The sequence below is a fragment of the Prunus persica genome, chromosome G8, assembly GCF_000346465.2.
Source record: "Prunus persica cultivar Lovell chromosome G8, Prunus_persica_NCBIv2, whole genome shotgun sequence".
Classification (NCBI taxonomy): domain Eukaryota; kingdom Viridiplantae; phylum Streptophyta; class Magnoliopsida; order Rosales; family Rosaceae; genus Prunus; species Prunus persica.
The window spans coordinates 14,091,199-14,098,725 of NC_034016.1; positions in this window are offsets into that span (position 1 = coordinate 14,091,199).

Sequence of the window (7,527 nt, forward strand, 5' to 3'; positions counted from 1 at the left end):
AGCATGAAACAATAAATCCATTCCCAATTCAACATACATAGGGTGATTAATAGATACGACAAAATTAAATCCATTCCTGGATGGACGTTGTGCGTGACAATCATTTGGAAGTTGGTGATCTGTGTCTTTTTGTGTTGATTTCCAGCAAAAGTACACCTTTATTTGATCTTGTCATGAACCCCTTTAACAAAACAACCTAATATCATTCAATGAATTTACAAGGGGAAGATAGGGTTTGTACTTACAGGTTGGACGAGCTCACAGATTCGACGGAGCCTGGAGAGTGCAACTTTTAATTAGAGCAGAAGTGAGAGAGCGAAATGTTATGTCGCGCGAAATCTGAAAATTTTAGGTTTCAGGGTTCGAAGTATAAGAATAAGAGCCAAATCTAAAAAAATTTAGGTCGCGCGAAAATTTTTAGAGCTCGCGCGTTTTAAAACGTCGAAAGAAAAACCAAGGCGAAAGTTCTACAAGTACCGACGTAAATTTAATATTCCACGACGGAAACTTCATTTTTCGAATTAAGAACGTAAGGCCGTTCATTTTGAAGCTTCATTTTTCGGATTAATTTTAAATTTATTTTGAATTTTTTATATAACGACGACTGAAAAACCACGTCGGTGTTAAGAAATTAAAGACGTTGTAAATCATATAAACCGACTTACATATTAAAATGACGTCGTTTAAAGCGTAAACCATGTCGTATGTTTTTCTGTACGACGTAAAATATGTATTCCACGACGCAACCACCGTCGTTAAAAATTAATACCCTAAACCCATAAAACTAAATTATACAATTTAAAAAATTAAGTTTATAAAAGGTTTTATGGTTTTAAAGCCTAACATATACCCTAGACTACCCAAAAATTATACTTTAAAAATAAACCCCAATAAATAACAACCCTAATCTCTAAACCCTAGACTCTAAACCCTAAACCATAAAACTAGAAGTGATTTTATGACTCATCAAAACAATTTTGTTTTGGATGGTCATTTTAAATTTTTGTTATTCAAAATGAATTTTTTCAAGGTTTATGTGGAAGAAAATATATCAATGACTTCATAGGAGTGGACTTTTCAATTTTCTGATTTATTTTAAATTTATTTTGAATATTTTGATATAAAAATAATAAAATATTCTTACCACAACAACAAACCACGTCGGTGTTAATAAATTGTAGACGTTGTAAATTGTAATAAACTACTAAGTCGTTAAAATGAGTCGTTAAAATGAGAAACCATGGCAGCTATTTAACTATACGACGTAAAATATATATTCCACGACTTAACCGCTGTCGTTACATAAACGATAAACGACTATTAGGGTTGTAAACCATAAACGACTCAATTGTTCAAAGAACGTCGTCTAACTATATTTTTACGTCGTATTTGTTTAAAACACGAAACAACAAAATACGACGGTTTTTGACTTTATTAGGTCGTTGGAAAAGTATTACACGTCGGTTAAGCAATTTGTATGTTTGTTTTTTTTTTAATTTAAGAAAACCTCAACAAATTTTTACATTACATATTATAGAGAAAATTTGTACATTATACATAAATATCAAGTGTTCAATAATTGCCCTGTTTAATAATTTGGAAAACAAACTCTGCCCATTCATTCCGGACTTCATCAATGGCTTCTTGGGGGTATGAAGCTTCCTGGTTTCCCTTGGCATACTGCATAAACAATGACTATTAGGGTTTATAAATAAAAAGAAATTCAATCACAGACAACGATATTTTTCATAACCGACGTAGTATATCCATTCAACGACGTTAATTTTACATGACCGTCGTTGATAATACAAAAAACGACGTGAAATGTATGAAGGTAATTTCTTCTTACCTTATTCTCAAACCCCAAGGAAGGATCCATGATGATGTCCCTCATGAAGCGCATCACATAATACCCGCATTCGACATTGCTGGGTTGCTTTGGTGTGCCTGAGAGAGTTTTCCAAATTACATTTTTACGTCCTGCTCGGCCTATGTGGGTATTATATATTTTTAAAGCACTGTTCACGATGTTTTTCGCCTCTTCGTCGACCACACGATGACCTGGCAGAGGATCCAGAAAATAGACGGTCTCCTTCTTTGCTCTTACAATCAGCAAGATCCAATGACGGCTGCACAAAATTAATATAAAAACGACGGTTATTTACAAAAACGACGTATTATAGTATTTCACACGACGAAATAAAGTAGATAACGACGACATTATATATTTATCACGACGATAAATAAATACCGACGTGGTTAGTAGTTTCAAACGACTAAATAAAATAAAACACCGACGTGGTTAGTTTATATGCTGTCATTTATTGAAAATCATAAAAACAAAATCCTAAGGAGACTAACCCTGGATTGTAAGGCATCATGAAAATCTGTTCACCGTCTGTCTTCTGAAGTCGAGCTGCTACCAGTCGTGATCTTTCAGTTATTGTGCCAGAGTTGGCACTAACTGTAGCAGGGTCGATAAAGCCAACCATGCTGCACATATTGGCTTGTTTCAAAACATCGTGTAAGTACCTAAATACATAAAATAATATAAACAAGTCAGCACAAACAAACACGACGGTTATGTATAAAAAAACGACGTATTATAATATTTCACACGACGTACTGAAATAGATGAGGACGTTATAATATATTTATCACGACGGTAGTTAGTTAAGACGACGTGGTTAGTTAGTTAAGACGACGCAATATATAAACCAACGAGGTATTATTTTAGAAGTACAAACCTCATATATACAGCCAATACAGTAGCTCCAATTTCTTCCATGCCTGCAAATTGTGTAATATCTTCAGGCAGGAGGAAGGTATCGCGCTCACCACCAAACACCTCATTATCAATTGTAAATTAGAGTGTCTTATCCTCAGGCAGGAGTGTCGTTTCCACAAAACGACAAAGGGTTTTTAAAGAAGATGGCGCCTCCATATTTGAATAAGCACCAACTTCAATAACCTGTTTAAAGAAATAAAAAAAATGACGTGGTAATTCAATAAAGACGACGGTTTAAGGAATAAAACGTCGTCTTAAAAGTATTTAAACGACGGTGAAAAAACTGTCGTGGTAATTCAATAAAGACGACGGTTTTATGAATAAAGCATCGTCTGAAACCATTTAAACGACGGTGCAAAAACCGTCGTTTAAATATTTTATTACGTCTTAAAAAAAGTCCGCCGTCTAAGTTTTAAACAAACGACGGATTAAATAAAAATATCGACGTCTGAAATTTTGAAAAACAAATAAAAAAGGCAAAGTTATGTGAACATACCTTGTCGTCATGCTTTTCTTCATCTTCTTTCTCCTTTTCTTCTTCCTTCTCTTCATCTCTTTTTTCTTCTTCCTTCTCTTCATCTGGCTGATGTTTCCCCATTTTGGCAGTATCATCCTCCAAATGTAGGGATCTCACATCACCTCCAGAGCAGCTAGCTTTGTCAGACATTGGATTTTTGGGGCTTTGGCTAATTCTTGGTTTAAGCATGCTTGGATCAAAATTGGGAATTAATTGGGAAAGCTGACTCAGGAAATGCTCCCTCTCAGCCTCTACCAATTGTTTTGTCCTAGCCTCCATCCTTAAGGCCTCTTCCCTTGCCTTAGCCTCCATCTTTTTAGTCTCTTCTTGAAGGAGAACTCTTAAACTGTCCTTCAAACGGTCGTCAAAGCTCACCCTCTGTGGTTTAGGCAAATTGAAATATTGCCTTGGGGGAAACACCAGCACCAACTCCCTTCACTCTGCCAGGATGCTCGGGGCCCAAAGCCATGGTCAGCACATCATTGCTGCCATCTACTCTGACTTTGCCTTCCGAGACTTGTTTCTGAAATTCATCCTAAAAAAAGATAAACAAAAAAACACACGACGGTTATTTATGTACAAACGACGTATTATATAATTTCACACGACGCAATAACGTATAAACCGACGTTATTATAACTTATCACGACGGTAGTTATACCGACGTGGTTATTTATTTAAAACGACGAAATGAATAAACTACCGACGTCTTATGCTATAATTAAAGAAAACAGAGTAGTGATTCCTATTTAGACCGTTAACGACGTTTTTAAAAAAGTTTCGACGTGGTAATATCATTCAAACGACGCCAAAATGAACCACCGACGTCTTATGCTATAATTACAGAAAACATAGTAGTGATTCCTATTTAGACCTTTAACGACGTTTTTAAAAACTTCTCGACGTGGTAATATCATTCACACGACAGAAAATATAACATACGACGTAATAAGAATAATTCACAGTTTAATAAAAATTTAAAACAGAGTGATAGTAGGCTTACAATTAATTTTGCTTTCTCTGCCACCTTTGGATCAGGGATGTTACCATGTTTGTCCTGTCTAGCTCTCTTCCATAAGGTAGATCGATCAATTTCTACCCAGGCATGGTTTCCTCCAATTGATCCTCCAATCCAGCATATCCTTTTCGAGACAATCGATGATTGTACTCGAGTTTCTCCCTAATCTGTGCATGTTGAGAATGCACAGACTCAAAATCTTTGGATAGCCTTGAAGCTACAAAGGCATCCCATTGTGCTTTCTCTATGAATTTATATGTTTCAGGGGGTTGGCTTAATTTCTCCCTGTCATTGGTGTATGGAAGGATATAATGCCTCGTTAGTGTAGACTTGAAATCCTTCCATTTCTTGGAAGCAGAAGCTAAAACAGAGGTCTTGCCCCCTTGGCCTACGACAAAAGCCATGTCAACTGCTTCCCAAATCTGCTCCTTTATATCCTTGGAGATTTGGGACCATTTCTTGTCCACAAGTGGGATCCTGGAGCGTGCCAACACACCAATATACGACTGCATCTCAATATGTGCTTGGCTAACACCTTTTCCCCTTTTATTGTACTCAACAATTGGCCTCAGTTTCTGAAGCTTTCTCTTCACAACACGAGGCATTGTGCTCATACCTCGACCAGTCTTTGAATCATCAGAGATTGTTGTCTGGCTGGTTGGTTCTGTCTCAGCAGATGATGAAGCAAACTTCATCTTCTTCGAAGACTTCATCTCCTTCGAAGACTTGTCTTGAGGAGCTACCATTCCAAGCTTCTTGGAGCCAGAATCCTTAGTTTGTTGTTGAGAAACCATTTTAACAGACAAAACTGCAAGTGAAAATATTTCAGGAAAACATTAAGAACACAAACGACGGTATTAAAAAAATACGACGTCTGATATGATTTTAGACGACGCAATGAAATAATCTCAGACGTAATAAATGTTTAAAACCATTATTTATATAACGTCGTGGTATATATGTTCACACGACGTCAATAGTAATACACCGTCGTGGTAAACTATTATTTATATAACGTCGTGGTATTTATGTTCATAAGACGTCAATAGTAATACACCGTCGTGGTATTAACATTCACACGACGTAAAACAATAAGATATTTTGTCGTCTATATTAGATACCAACCCTAGTTTCTTTTTCTTTATATTTTATCAAATAAGGGAAAAACAAAAACCATTGTTCAGAGAAATCAAACCTGCAATTAAACAAGCATATAAAAAAAGACTATTATTTTAAAAACAACTTTGTCAATTTTCAGACGACGCTAGAACAACTGACGAACCGTCGTGGTCTACCGTCGTCTTATTTAGTTGAGGTAGTTGTCTTCAAAGTTGGAAACTTTCCCTCTTTGTCTGTATATTTTATCAAACTTGGAAAGAAGTAAAATGATTTTGGCCAGAAAAAAGGTAAAAAGATTTTTCAAACAAAAAACGTATGAGCATGCAAAACAGTAACCAAAATAGTGAAAATGAAAGCTTACCTTTTGCGTGCAATGAAAGCAAGAGGAAGATGATCGATGTTTAAGTTCAGAGACGACGAAGAAGACGAGAGGAAGACGATGAGAAACTCTGACAATGCTCTGACAAGGAAAAAAGACGAAAAGGTTTCTCTGGGAGATTGAAATTTTTAATCGGGTTTGGAAACAGTGCATGTGTAAGTCGAAAAGTTGCTTACATATAAAACCATTTCAAAAAAATAATACGGCGGTTACATTTAACTACGTCGTTTTTAACTAAAACGACGCAATATTTTTCATTCGACGTGGAATCATTTCATTTAACGTCGTTAGGTTTAATATAACCGACGTGGATTTTAATTTTTAAATTATGAATAGAATTTTTTTTCCCGTGACCTTTCAGTTTATTTTTCAATTACAGTGCGTTATAAATAGAGTTTTTTTTCCGGAGGAAATTTAAAACGAAGGAAATTAATATTCTGCAATATGTAAAGTTTCTTTTTTGGATGACAGATTTAAATAAAATAAGAATATAAAAACAACAAATGTGTAAGTCAAGTAGACGAAAAGTTGCTTACATATAAAACCATTTCAAAAAAATAATATGGCGGTTACATATAACTACGACGTATAAATTACAAAATACGACGGTACATTTAACTTCGGACGTGGTAAATAAATACGACAGTAGTTTGTAGGTACCGTCGTAGTAAACTCAAAAATTAAAGTACATAAGTAATAACTCGCGTCATGGTAGATTATTTAACACGTCGTCTTTATTAATTTACCGACGTGGATTTCTGTAATATACGTCGATCATACCGACGTTGATTTTACAATTTAAACGGCGGTTTTTTTGTAAGGACCGCCGTTGGTTTTAAAAATTTATTCTATAAATTTGTCGCTTTCATTCATTTTCGGTTTACATTTAAGGTTCCAAGTTCTTCCTCTCTCAGTCTCTCATGTCTCAAAGACAATAATTTGGATGTTTTCTCAAAGAGAAATTGAGCTTACTCGCATCAAATATATGTCCACAAGAAGAAGCTTGTCAACTAGCCTTCTCACTTCCTTGATCAAGCCTGATAGGACACTTAATGCTTCTGAATACTCCTTGCTTTCCATCAAAAGAGATGCAAGCCTGGCCTCCACTCGCTGTCGAAGGAAAGTTCGCTTCTCAGGGAAATCTGAAGATCAGATGTGCCTGATCCTCTGCTTGATTTTCTTGCCTAAGAAGATCCGTCGGATTTGTGATAGCCTCTTCCTTTATCCGTAGAGCTTCAGAAGAAGAAGATGGGTTTCAAGAATGCGATAAAGAATAGAAATGGCTTCAGATGGCCTCTAAAGCATGAGCAATTGAATCAGTAGTTTCTGGGAGATATGATGAAGACATTGTCAATGCTTTGAACTATACAAGTCCTGCAAAAAGATATGTTAAAGAAACTGAAACAACGGCGGTTTTCTGTTCTACCGTCGTCTTTTCTCGTCGTCTATATTAAGTTAAGATGGCGGTAGATTTATAATTACCGACGTAGATTATTTTGTTAAACGTCGTTAAGTGTATTACAACCGACGTGGATTTTATTTTTAAATTATAAATAGAGTTTTTTTTCCCGTATTCTTTCAGTTTTAGTTTTCAATTCCAAAGCGTGATAAATAGATTTTTCTTTCCCGAGGAAATTTAAAATGAGGGAAATTAATGTTCTAGAATTTGTAAACTAACACGACGCAATATTTGCAAATCTGTGTCA